Here is a 13,971-nt window from a genome sequence, read left to right as displayed (position 1 = left end):
CGGAGGTGGCTTTCATGGTCCAAACATTCTTTCACTCAGGTAGTCTCTTCAAAGTTTTAAACAAGTCTTTTATTGCTTTCATTTTTAAAACTTGCTTTTGATTGGTCTCTATTGCATGTGATTTTTGACTTCTTGAGAGATAAGAAGAAAGGAAAAGGGACCATTTTTTTTGGGGCATTTAAACTTAGATATGAGCACAAAGGAAATGGGTCGGAATTTCCTCGAGGCTGTTCTTATTAAAATGGGCTTAAGCAACAAATGGGTACCTGTCTCATTCAAGATTTTAATAACTGGAAGCCCTTCAAAAATCTTTTTGCCCTTGAGGATCTTAGACAGAGTGACCCCCTATCATATAGTATATTTTTTTCTTTAATTTTTTTTTAATGTCTCTTGTTGTGTTCAAATAACAATAAAAAATATTATATAAATAAAGTAATACAAGTCAATAAATGTAAATGAATATCAAGCGCTTATTTGCATTGATGGAGGATGGTAAGTAATTATCAAATGTAGAAGGCTTGAGAGTAGTCTAACAAAATATAATTCAAATGAGTGGAATTCCTAAGTTATTATTACCTCAAAAGGATTAAGTCTATTCCTAAGAGACCAAGTTAAACAACTCTTAGGCTATTTAAAGGGTAATTTGATGATTTGTGGTTAGGAATAGTCCTCCTTTGACAGATAGAAGAGCAAGTTTATTTTGTTTTGTTTTTTTGTTTCTCCATGTAAGCACTCCATAATATGAGAGGTTTTTTATTTTATTTTATTTAAAATTTAAAACACTATTATTTATTCATTTAATTATTTTACCATGTAACTATTTCTGAAAACAATGTGTTTAAGTTTTTTACTTCTTATAACTACTTCTAACCTTTTAATCTCTTTACATCTCCCCTTAAATATCACTTAGCATATGCCAAGTTGCTATCCCCCCTCTCCCAATTTTGATTAAGGATTTTTTTTTTTGAGAAACAAGTGCGTGCGCGCACACACACACATAAGGGAGAGAGAGAGAGAGAGGTTCTAACACAAATGCACGTCACAACTTCACTCAAAAGCCATGGTAATTTTTAAGGGAAGGTGAACACATTGAGCCAAGATTAAGGAATTTGGATGGGCAATAGGTTCATAAAGTTGATTTTTATTTGATAGGTCTTCTTCAAAGTCCAAATTTTTTAGATTTTTTCCATAAATTTCATGGCCGTGAAGAACACTTTGGGCATTTTGAATGACCAATTTTTTAGTCTTTTGACCTCTTGAATTATATATCATTGTGAATAATTCATAGCTTTCTACACATTGAGCCAAGATTTGAGCAACAATGCCAAGTCATAACTCATAAAGGACTTGGTTCCCTAGATGGAAAATCAGCAGTTACAAGAAAAAAAATGTCTGGAGGAACACATTCCATCCAAACTAACAAAGGATCCAATTGTTTTGCTCTCTAAGCTAGAGCACGAGTTACAGAATTGCCCTGCCGCCTTACATGAAAGAAAGAGTGAGTTCTAAGAGAACCCAAAATAGATAGAATGTCTTTAATATAGTGACCTGTGCGAGAAAGAAGAGAAACCCCCCGAGAAAGCCTACATAACAACTTCTGAGTCACCCTCAAAGATGGAATCATGAAGTCCCAATTCGACCACAAACAAAGCAACTCTCCTAGTAGCCAAGGTTTCAAGTAATTCCATCGAGGCTAGGAAGGTAAGTTTTTCTGATAAGGCTTCCAAGACCTTTCCCATTTCATTCCTTACCACTACCCCAATGCCTGCTTCATTTGTCTTAGAAAATACCGCCCCATCAAAATTTGTCTTAAAGGAACCATCATTTGGAGGTTTCCATTTTACTCGAGCTCGAGCTGGTCTATCACCCACATGAGTGAACTTCTAGCCTCGTAGCTTATGGAATTTTCTGTGCTTGTAGAGCAAATTCCCTAATTCTGAGTTTGTTTCTTCTCGTCCACACCATCTAGGCCATCGTGGCAAAAAGCTCCAAATTTTTCTGATGTAGTCTGATCAAACTTACCAAATCTGCAAAAGTCCCCATGTTGTCAATTTGAAAATTGTAGAGTCTTTAATGAGGTAACTATGGATTTTGTTGCCATTTACCCTTAGATAACTAACATTTTCGTTAGTTGTCACTGTTTAAAAGAATGTAGGAAACTAGCATCTCGAGTTTTATAAACTCGAGATCCATGAAAAAATCGAGCTTTTAAAACTCGATTTGCAGTGGTCGGCAATACCATTACGTGGACAAACTTTCCACGTGTAGCCACGTAGAAATCGAGTTTATAAGACTCGAAATCTACACGGCCATTTTCAAACCCCGCGCTGAAACAATCACACTCTCTCAACCTCACTCAAACACTCACACTCTCTCAATCTCTCAAACGCTCTCTCTGAAACACTCTCACTAAAAATTCAAACACTCTCCCTCAACGTACAAAGCAGTCACCCTCAACCCCTCGGCGTTCAACGGAAATCACCCTCACCCTCAAACGGTCTCCTCTTTCCTCACAACCGGCTTCAGGCGATCCTTCAACGGAAGTTTGCAGGTACGTTTTTTGAGCTTTTTTAATAATTATTCCATCTGGGTTTTGCCAAGTGTTTGAGCTCAATCGCCAGGTGGGTTTTTCGGTTTTTTGTTGAAATTTTGTTCCTTTTTTGTTTTGGGTGTTCAATTGTGAAGAAATGTGATCTGGGTTTCTCTTATTTTAATTGGTGAAGGTTGATTTCTGTCTAATGTTGGTGGTTTTGTTTGATCATATGGGGAATTGATGGTTAATTTCTGTTTTATTTGGCTGATTTTTTTCTGGGTTTTGGTTGGATTTATATGAGATTGGTTTTCTTATTTTTATTGGCAATATTTTTAAGCTGCTATGTGGACGAAGTTGGGTGTTTGATGTATATAAATGATCTATTATGTTCAGATTTTATTTTAATTTTTTTCTAATTAGCTCTGTAAATGACTCTGATTGTGGTTTTGTTTATGTCTCCTCTATACATTGGTTTTTTCTTTGTTCTTTTTTGGACACATTAGGGGATTTTTTTTTTTTTTTTAATCAGATGTTTGTCTTGGATTTCCTGGTTTTGTGGTTATTTTTATTCATTATCATTTAGGACGTGCGTGGCTATTTTTCATCCTAGAAGTCACTGTATAGCTTTGAATTGTATTTGGATCCATTCCTCCATAGATGACAGGTTATTCGGATCCATTCCTCCATAGATGACGGAGTTGAGCTCTTCAATTCTAAAAGGTCGTTGGGGGTGACCACAAATTCCGAGTCACTAGGCACTTTGAGAATAGGTGCTCTATGGACTCTTGGGCTGCATTACACATCATGCAGTTTAGGTCTTCCATTGAAAATATCAGGTTTAGCATCACTTATTGTTATGGGATTTTTCCAATGACTTTTAATTGTCATGAATTTTGAGTCTCCACGACTTCTTCCATTTTACTTTAGGCATAGGACCACTCTCAATAGTTGCGTTGGCCAGTCCGATATACAGTTCTTGTTGAGAAGTCTCCACTCTAATTAGGGGTCTTGTAGTGCTTGAGTTAGCAGAATCTTCAGCATGTTTTTTTGTAGTTACTGATTCAAATAGCTAGTACACTTTGTCTATTCCATCTTCATGGTTTTGTCAAGATGAGCTCAAACACCCACTTAATCGCCTGGCTCGTGTTAAGGTTGAGGCAGTTTATATCCAGGTATGTAAAGAATCCACGAGGAGCTCCAAAAACATCCACTCCTACTCCAACATTAAGGTTATAGTCCTTACCCCATTTCTATCTTTGTCAGTATGCTCCATTCAAATTTTCTATCATTGTTCTGTTGATGTGCTCCATATGTCTAAGTCCCATAACAAGTTTAGGCTTGAAAATGCTATCCCAACCTTTATGTAGAATCCTCTTATGTCTTCTTTATTCCCCACCAAACGTCCCCAATTATCTTGTCGATTTGTTTACAGGTTGTTTCAGGAAATCCTATTGTTGACATCGTATAGTTCAGAACTTCAGATAATGAATCTGATCAAGCTTTAGCTATCTAGGAAATTTTTCTTCACTTACAATGCCGTACCTTTATTTGTATCTTTTTCGACACATGGGCTAGAGCATACTAGAAACCTTCATTCTTGTGTCTTGTTTTCTCTATCTTTGTGTGAAGATTCATATGAATACCTGAACTAAATAGGAGCTGATGTTAACAGTGAAACAATAGGGAACTAACCGCGAAGAATGATGCTAATAAGCCTAATATTAACATCACTAGTCACAAAAGTAGCTCAATGCGCAAAAAAGTTTGACATAATTTTTTTTTTTGTTAAGTGAAAACTGAGAATAGTAGTTGAGACTTAAAAGTAATAGTCTTAAACCCATCTCAAAATAATGTGATTATATTGGAATATATAATATATATTATGTAAGTAAAGAATTCTACATCTTGATTTTTTGTAAGGTTTTTTTTTTTTTTTTTTTTTTTTTTGCAAGGAAACATATTGCATTTTACTTTTAATTTATTATATATGGCAAGATATTTTTAATATGTTATAATATAGTGAGATATGAATCAAAACAAAAAACAATAAAAAATTGGAGAAAGTATAATTTTTATTAGAACGTGAAAATGAATCTTGATTATTTTATATGAAACCTAACATTATTTTGCTTTTTTGGAGAAGTTAATGAGCAATTTATAAAAGCTTTTTCTTCCATTTTATCACATAAGAACATTATTAAGCAAAGCTATAATGATTTATATTTTGATAATCACTAAACTCGTATATGAGAAGCAACCATTACAAATTTTTCCTCCCCAAAACATATATTGATTTCTTTTTTCTATTTTCTTTTTTTTCCTTTCCACACAATTTTAAAAATGTGAAAAATTGAGGAAATTCTAAATGCGGGGTAGCTCTAGTCAATCATAATTATCATAAGGGGGGGGAGGGGGAGGGGAAGGGGGACACAAATCGTATACATGATAGAATTGCTTATACATATTCATATGTGTTTTTATATACCATGGAATCACTTCATTATGTTGAGTTACTAAAACATTTATACATTTTACAAACCACATGTACATTAATTGATTTTAAGAGAATAGTAATGGTTCTTCCAAATCAACTTTATACATTTTGCCCCCACACTATTAATGATCTCACAGTTAAGTATCTGAATGTTTGCAGTATGGAGCCTCGGATTGATGACGAGCCACGGGTCTTGCACCTGGTCCACTTGACGAGTCATTGTTGACGCGACAACGATATCATCGATCGAAGGACATTTGGAATGGCGAGGTGAAATATCTAGTTCTAACAATCGCTTTAATTTTTACGTTGTCTTTGACTTTTAGTTAGCAAGTTCTTTCAAAACACAATTTGTAGTTGTAATAACCGCTATAATTTTTGTGGATTTTGCAGGACCCGGGCCCACTTACGTGCGTGGTCGCACTAAGGAGATGGCAAGCATTCAGATGGAAGATAATCGGGTGATTGACATTATCAAGTTGCTAAGCTGGAAGGATTGTTTAGGGCCCCTTCCCGGAGAGATAGATCATTGCCTAATTTCAGCCCTAGTTGAGCGATGGCGGCCGGAGACGCATACGTTCCATCTTCCACATGGTGAGATGTCAATCACCCTACAAGATGTGGAGGTCATTTTCGGACTTCCTATAGACGGTGAGGTCTTGGTTGGGCCGGCGCTGTGGTGGATGGGGATTGGCGAGATGCTCTGCATGGAGTTGCTTGGTTTTACTCAGGCGAATGACAACAAAACTTTGGTGGGGCAAAGAATTCTCATCGGCCGCCTTGTTCACGCCATTGCGGTGCCATGCCTCATGACGCAACGGAGATGCGAGGATACACCGGTATGCTCGGTGCTATATTTTAGCTGCTAGGGGATAAGCTTTTCATGGATAAGTCGGGAGATAGGGTGCATTTGATGTTCTTGGCGTTCACATGACCTTCGTGATCCGCCACGGTATAGTTGGGGTAGTGGTTGCTTGGCCTGGTTGTACGAGAGAGTTGTGTCGGGCAAGCGAGAAAAGGGGCATCGCAGTTGGTGGGGCGTGCACATTGGTCCGGTATTGGGCATGGGCAAGGTTGCCATTCTTGTGCCCGAGGATAGAGCCCCCACCTGGATGTGATTATGGCCCATGGCCATATGCTCCACTTGCATTTAAGTAAGTATTTTTCTAATATTGTGTGTGCAATGTACTCTTCTTATTAACTATAACATGGGTATTATCTTATCTTATGTTATTCGCTTCTAACTGTAGGTGGGTGCGGGTGCCAAGCTCGAAGAGTAGGCCATCCGGCATGGCCTTGATCCACTATCGCGAGCAATTAGTTAGAATTCAGCCGGACCAAGTATGGCAAACAAAAATTCTGTTTGGTTATGTTAATTTTTGTTTTAATAAACTTGATGTTATGATAATTGTTTTTTGTTTCTATTGTAGATTGTGTGGCAGCCATACGAGGCAGACTTCGGCCACCTTCCTGACTTTTGCGTTGCAGGGAGGGATACGTGGACGGCAAGGGTGCCACTTGTGTGTTTTTGCATAGTAGAGATACACCACCCAGATCGTGTCCTTCGTCAGTTTGGGTTCACATAGAGCCAATACAACGTCGTCCATGGAAGGATGCCTGAAAAACGTAGAGTATTTACGTTAGGAGACAAGATAGTAAACATCGAATGAACAACAATTATTTAACCGATGCATAAATTTTTGCCAACCTACCTAGTGTGGAACATGGCCGCTTGTGGAAGCACCGCGGGACTGCGGACATTTTCTGCGGTTATGCCCGGAAGCATGACACAGTCCACATGTCTGCTTCGGTTGACTCTACATCAAATCTGCGTCCTCCCTCCGCCATCCCGGTTCTTGATCCTTATTCCTCACTCCATCCATCTCATTTCTTATTCGTGACTTCACCTCGACCTTTGGCCCGCAACAATGCCGGATTAGGCAACCACTTTGGCCCCATGGGATCCCTCCATAATGACTGTGACTTAGGAACCACAAATGCATGCTCATAAGTGGTAAGGGCATGGTTCAAACCATAACATGGGTGAATATACGTGGTCGAATCAATATGTAAATAGTCACATACTCTAATTGCATGTGAACACGGGATCCCTATATTTTGCCATTTCCCACAACTGCATGTTTTTTCCCGTAACCGAACTTCGTAACTGTGGTTTTCCCCCTCCTGCGCTAGACACGTTGAGTTGGGTAACTACTTGAAATATCAGCTCTTCATTGCTAAATGGCTTGAGATAGTGTTTCTCAGATTTACGCTTATTTCCATCCCACGTGGATAAGGCATATTCACTCCATTTCTTACCCTCTGACAACTCATAATGGTATTCTTTGCGCCAGTCGTGGAAATATTGAACAAGTTTGCTCCAAGTGAACTCAACCAACGCGGCAATAGGAAGGCCCCGTGCACCTTTCAGCACACTATTGAAACACTCTGATATATTGGTTGTCATTGCTCCAAAACGTCTCCCACCATCGTATGACTGGGTCCACATGTCCACATCCTCGCTCATTAGGTATGTGTATGGAAGATAATCTTGATTCTTTTCCTTACCATCCCTCCCCGTCACCTTCTTCTTCTTCCTAATGGCCTCAATTTCCACCTGCTTAATGGAGTCCATTATGGTAGCAAATTTAACTACCTGACTAGCATATCCCGCTTTCAACGCCGCTGACTTTAGAGTCGAGTTCTGAAAATGGGTGTTGAAGTTGCTAGCAACATGTCGAAGACAATATCTATGAAATACCTTTGCTTTTCCATCATCCCTTCTAGGCCAGTTTGCAATGGCGTTTTTGATGCGAGATGTCGGTCGGAAATTATGCAAATGCCGTCGTCGAGTATCGGTGGTCAATCGTTTCTCTGATGCATATTAAAAACCACCTCCATCTGGACCCTGACTCACAATCCAAAACAGCAAAGGCGAGAGGAATACCTTGTTGTTAGCATCGGTTGCAATTGAGACAAACTACTTTCCTTGATATTTACCATCCAGATGGGTCCCATCAAATCCTGATAACCGGCTTGCGGTATTTGAATCCTGATATGCATGGACCGAAAGACCAAAACACATAATGCAACAATACGGTGTGATCTTCATCGGTGGGTGTGACACGATAGCAAAGGCGGGTAGTCGGGTCTGATCAATATACGCCATTAGCAACTTTTGCAGCCTTTGGTAAGATTCTTCCCAATCTCCAAACATAAGCGCAATCGCCTTTTGTTTCGCATCCCATACCTTGTAGTAAGAAGGCTTATGGCCATTATATTTCGCCTCTATCGAGATCGAGATGCTTAATTTGAGTGGTGTGATCCTCGAAGTAACTTGTTATGGATTTCTGCTGCAATAAAATTACAACTCATCATTCTACCATCATTTCGCACCCCAAGTCGGTAAACACGTGTGAGGACCCACATACACGGTGACCATCCATAGATTTTGGAGCTCGGGCTTCATAAGCTGCGTAGACATACCACTTGCACGACTCATGCACGCATTTCGCACAAAAATTTTTCCTCGTCGACCTAGTGATCTTAAAGTTTTTGTTTTCCTTGAGGGCACAAATTGTTAATACGCGCTTCACCTCCACTTTACTCGCAAAAGTCAACCCTTTGCACAAATTCATCCCCTCTCTCCAAGTAGACACAAATGGCATCTCAATATGCGAAGGATCAACCATATTTTCCCAAGTATTTGCAGAGAATGACAACGCAGGAGGTGCGTAGGCAGGGATTGTGTTTGTAATGTTTTGGACACTAATAACATTGTCTGCATTAGGTTCACCGCCGTCCAATGTCTCATCGTCATCAATGTCCCTCTCAAAGTCTCCAAAGTCCCGAAAGTCCCCTCTCTCAATCATGTCTTCATAGTCATCTTTATCGGCAAAATCTTCACCGTTAATGGCAAGATTCTCATCAACATAGTCGTCATCATCATCATCATCATCGTCATCATCATTGTTAACGACAGTAGTCTCATCAACATAGTCGTCGTCGTCGTCATCATCATCGTCATCATCATTGTTAACGGCAGTAGTCTCATCAACATAGTCGTCGTCGTCATCATCATCATCATCTCCATCGGCATGAACATCATCATCCTCTACATGTGTAGAATACTCATATTGAGCATCCGGAAGCGCAACTTGTAAGCTTCTAGTTGTTTGTTGGATATCCTCTTGCCATCCTGCACGAGGCTCCAACTGTATGTACAACTCAATATTACTTACTTCAGCTATACTCTCCAACTTGTCAAACATGATCTTCACATGTTTGTCTTTTTCTATCAGCATATACTTGTAATTAATCAGGTGCTTCATGATTTCATTTGGCATACGATAAGTAATTTGCATGTTGTACGCATCAGGATTCTTACCCAACTCTTCCATGACAAGTATCTTCAATTCATCAAGGGTTTTCAACCTACGATCAACTTCGGCATAATAGGTTTTCATACCCGGCCCCTCAAATGGCAATCCCTTGTTGGCATTGAGATTCTTAAGCGGACCACCATGGTATATGATTATAAGAATATCAGGCATTGTGAACCTGTTCAAGTCAAGTCCTATGTTAGTTAAATCACATAGTCGTAAAGTGAGGGAAAAAAGTAATGCAATCTTACCAATGAACATATTCAAGCCGAGGTTATAGAGTGCCCATTAATATCTAAAGGCCAAGACGTAAACCTTCTAATCCTAGTGGATGGAGAGACGGAATTATCTATTACTCCATTGTGTGGTGACCTATAATGCCTAAAAGGGTTCTGAAAGAACTAGGTGGGTAGAGGAGCATGATTACATACCCATTCACTACATTCATTCACTACCCATTTCATACCCAAACCAATGATAAATAAAGTCAAAAAAACTTGAAAGATCATGATAAAAATAAAAGCCTAGAAATGATGAATAAAATTTTGATAATTACATACCTATTCCCATTCATTACATTCATTCACTACCCATTTCATACCCAAACCAATGATAAATAAAGTCAAAGAAATTTGTAAAATCATGATAAAAATAAAAACCTAGAAATGATGAATAAAATTTTGATAATTACATACTCATTCCCATTCATTACATTCATTCACTACCCATTTCATACCCAAACTAATGATAAATAAAGTCAAAGAAATTTGTAAGATCATGATCAAAATAAAATGATGAATAAAATTTTGATAACAAAAACTATACAAATAAATACTCAAAAAATTAACACTAACAAAACAAAGTTCTATAATTCACAATATTGATAAATTAACTAAGTTATGTTAACTATCTACAAAATAAATGGTAAAACTCTTTAACCCACACCCATAGACAACATACCCAACTATAATGACAATCAAATTATGCAAACCCTTACCTTAGATATGAATTTGCTGAGAGGGAAGAGTAGTGAGAGTGGAGAATGTGGTTTTGTGAGAGTGAGTGGTGTGAGAGAGTTATGGGTGAGTGAGTTAGTGAGGGTGAGTGAGTGAGAGAGTTAGTGAGGCTGAGATTTTAGGTTTTCTCTGTGTGTTGAGCAGTGAGAGTGGAGAATGTGAGAGAGTTAAATGCCACGGGCTGAGTTTTAAATAAACATGCCCAGAGGAAATCGAGTCTATAAGACTCGAGTTACTGCATAAAACTCGAGTCTCTAAGACTCGAGTTATATGCGTATAAACTACATAATTTATAATAAGATATATAGTTAAACTCGAGTTTATAAAACTCGAGTTTAGGTAGACTTAAAACTCGAGTTTATAAAACTCGAGATCCAGGTGGCATTTTCTCCACCTCAGCAAGCCCAAAGCGAGCATAAAGCGAGTTTTTGAAACTCGATTTATTATGTAAATCTCGAGTTTCAAAAACTCGAGTTGCTATTTTCCTACATAGTTTCAAACTATGCCTAACTTACTATATTCATGTATCCACATGCCTAATCTGCACATTCCCCCGGTAACTATAGATTAAATCTTTCCATTAGAATTAAGTTTTTAAATTCAAATTTAATTTGACATTTCTATTGGGAAAGTTTTTAATAAGTGCTTAAATATTTTCTCAAATAAGTTGGGTCATTGATGTCAAGAGATTTCCTTTTAAGGTTTATTTAAAATTTGAATTGAAAATAATGTATGGAAAGTATAAAAGATGATAGAGTCTTAAATGAGGAGATTAGGTCAAGTTTTAAATTGAAAAAATGAAATTTATAATAGGAATATTATTTATAATTGGAAATAAAAATATATAATTTCAAAAAAACTAGGATCAAGCGGGTCAGGTTAAACCTGAGTCTAACCCAAAAATCGAAAATATATGAGAGCAAGACCTGAACCTAACATGAGAATTCACCTGGCCCGCCTAAAGCCCTTTGGTTTTGGTCGGGTCGAGCGGGTTATCAAGTTGGGCGAGTTCCATGCTTTGCCCTAATTAAGAATTTAGGTATTATTTAACTTTATTTTTTAAGTAATTTGTTATTTGCTTTCTTATTTGTATTGAAAGGAAGTCAAAGATCATCATCATCATAAATGACACAAGTTGCTTGCCACCCGTTTAGAACGACCCACTTGTGACTTGAACTTGCTTTGATCTGTAACTTGATTAACTTGACCTAAATCCATTTGCTAAGTGTTGTGAAATTTTAAAATACTCGCAAGTGTACGAATCATACTGAAGTATAGTTTGACAAGAATGAGGTCGAACCCACAAGGACTTGTATAAATGTAAGAAAATTAATCAAATCTTAACCAAATTAATCCTAATCTAGTTTAATAAAAAATGGTTGCTTTGAAATTAAATAAACTAAGCAAATGATAAAATTAAGCAAATAGTTAAACTAAGCAAAAGATATAAAGCAATAAAAAGATGTAAACAATCAAAGGAAAAGAATTAAGGTTTTGGAATCCACCTTATTAATTCATATCAACATATATTTATGATCATTGATTTTTCCCAATTACTGCATGATAATCTATAAATCAATCTTGCTATCATGAAAAATATTCTTATTAAAATCCTTATTTTAAAAATCAAAAGCATGTTCTTCTTCGCTTCTTAAGTATAGAATCAAATCATCAATTGTATCCATAGCTATATAAATCACAAAATATATCCAATTCTAAAAATCAAATCATAAATTGTATCCATCGACAGACAAATTACAAGCGTTATCCAATTTTATAATCAAGAATTAATAAACCAAACATTCAACTAATTTAGATAAATCCTAAATCATGAGAAAAACATGATTGAACTCATATCTAAAATCTCATCTTAGTCAATTGATATGAAGCAAGAACAATTTAAATAATTAAAGAGCAACTATTGTGAAAAAAATCAAATCACATAAATATTACTGATAATTCTTAACAATATTTCATCCTTAACCCTAATTATAAATTTAGCTACTCATAATAATTGAAAGAAAAAACAAAAATAAAATACTAAACATTCAGCTAGACAAATAAAATAGAAAAAGAAATAGTCACAGTGCTAAAGAAAAGCCATATAAGAAACTATGTGCTGCTGCCTGCACTCCAGCCTAGCCCTAGTTGTCTCCCTTTTTTTTTATCGTTTGCTCATATATATATATCTCACACAACGACCAACCTATAGCACTTAAAAAAGAGAAGCCGCCTGACACATTCTTAGAGCATCCACATCAATATGTGAATTTTTTTTTTTTTTTTTTCCATTTTACACATTTAAACCTACTTTTTCTATTTTACACATCTATTTTTACAAAACACCCACATCAGTTTGTCTATTATATACATTTATTCAAATAAAATATTCATTTCTTTACATGGTGAACAGTGTAAAATATTATACACATTTCTTTATACGGTGAGGTGAGTTAGAGGTAGAGAGAGGAGAGAGAAAAAAGAATAAAAAAGTCATTTACATGGTGAACAGTAACCGTATATATATGCACGGTTACTGTTTATTTACACGGCCATGGTGTATGTTTGCATATTTTTACAAAGACTGATGTTGATGTTTTTTGAGTTAGAATATGTAAAATTTGTACTTTTTTTTTATTTAAAAAAATTATAGATGAGTTGATGTGATTGCTCTTAGTACAAGTCAATGACTTTATTATTAGTTGTAGGCCACACGCTACGCTTGAAGTTGTGCCCAGCCAAAACCAAAGACTAGCCCAAGAGTGTTTGTGTTTCAATAAGAAATAGAGAGGCCCACCAACAATTACAAATGTTCATTCAAACCTCAAGCCCATGTATCTCTTCCACGTGAATAAGCTCCCTATCAATTATTTCTTTTCTTTGCTCCTTCACGTATCTCCAGGTCCTTTTCATGTTGGCTTTGAATCAATATGCCTGAACCTTCTTTCTTTAATTTTCCTTCTTCTTGTTAGCTCGTGTTGCTTTTCTTTTCTTTACTTCATGCCCTCCAGGTCCTTTAGGTTGGGTTAGCAACTGACATAGCCCCACTTAGCATGTAAAGCCCTTGTTACCTGCAACACAAAGATATTATATAATCAGTCACAAAATAACATAAAAGTAGGCTAAATATGTAGATATGTTAGTACTTTATTATATATATGTCATGCACATCACTAAGTTTAGATACATCATACAAGTGGGGAAATACTCAGTTTTATTGAAAAATCAAGACAAGACCAGGGACTTTGGCAGAGTGCATTGGGCATATGCCTTATGATATAAGAGCAAGTTGTTTGTTGTGGCAAGAGAAATGATACTAGAGATAGGGATTTCAAAAAATAATAGTGCTAATTTGGATAAAGAATATGAAAGACTATTGGAATGGAAACAAAGCAATACCATGACATGTATCTAGTACTGGAATATGTTCCAAGTATTAGGGTTCATACATGTGTTGACAAATACTAGAATCGAATATATGTCAAGATTGTGTCGTATCAATAAAAGTGTTTTAGGGTTGAGTCTCATTCTAGTTAAAGACGACAT

At 36.7% G+C, this 13,971-nt stretch overlaps 1 long non-coding RNA gene across 1 annotated transcript; it reads left to right on the top strand.

Moving 5' to 3' along the window:
* The first annotated feature begins 6,089 nt into the window (after positions 1–6,089).
* On the top strand, positions 6,090–6,598 carry LOC142639180 (uncharacterized). The gene is made up of 3 exons (XR_012845142.1): positions 6,090–6,181; positions 6,278–6,368; positions 6,458–6,598. It is a non-coding gene; the product is annotated as an uncharacterized LOC142639180 (long non-coding RNA).
* The last annotated feature ends 7,373 nt before the right edge of the window (positions 6,599–13,971 follow it).

This window comes from Castanea sativa, chromosome 6 (assembly GCF_040712315.1).
Source record: "Castanea sativa cultivar Marrone di Chiusa Pesio chromosome 6, ASM4071231v1".
Lineage (NCBI taxonomy): Eukaryota > Viridiplantae > Streptophyta > Magnoliopsida > Fagales > Fagaceae > Castanea > Castanea sativa.
Note: the sequence above shows the minus strand (reverse complement) of the source record. Positions and strands in the feature narration are given on the sequence as shown.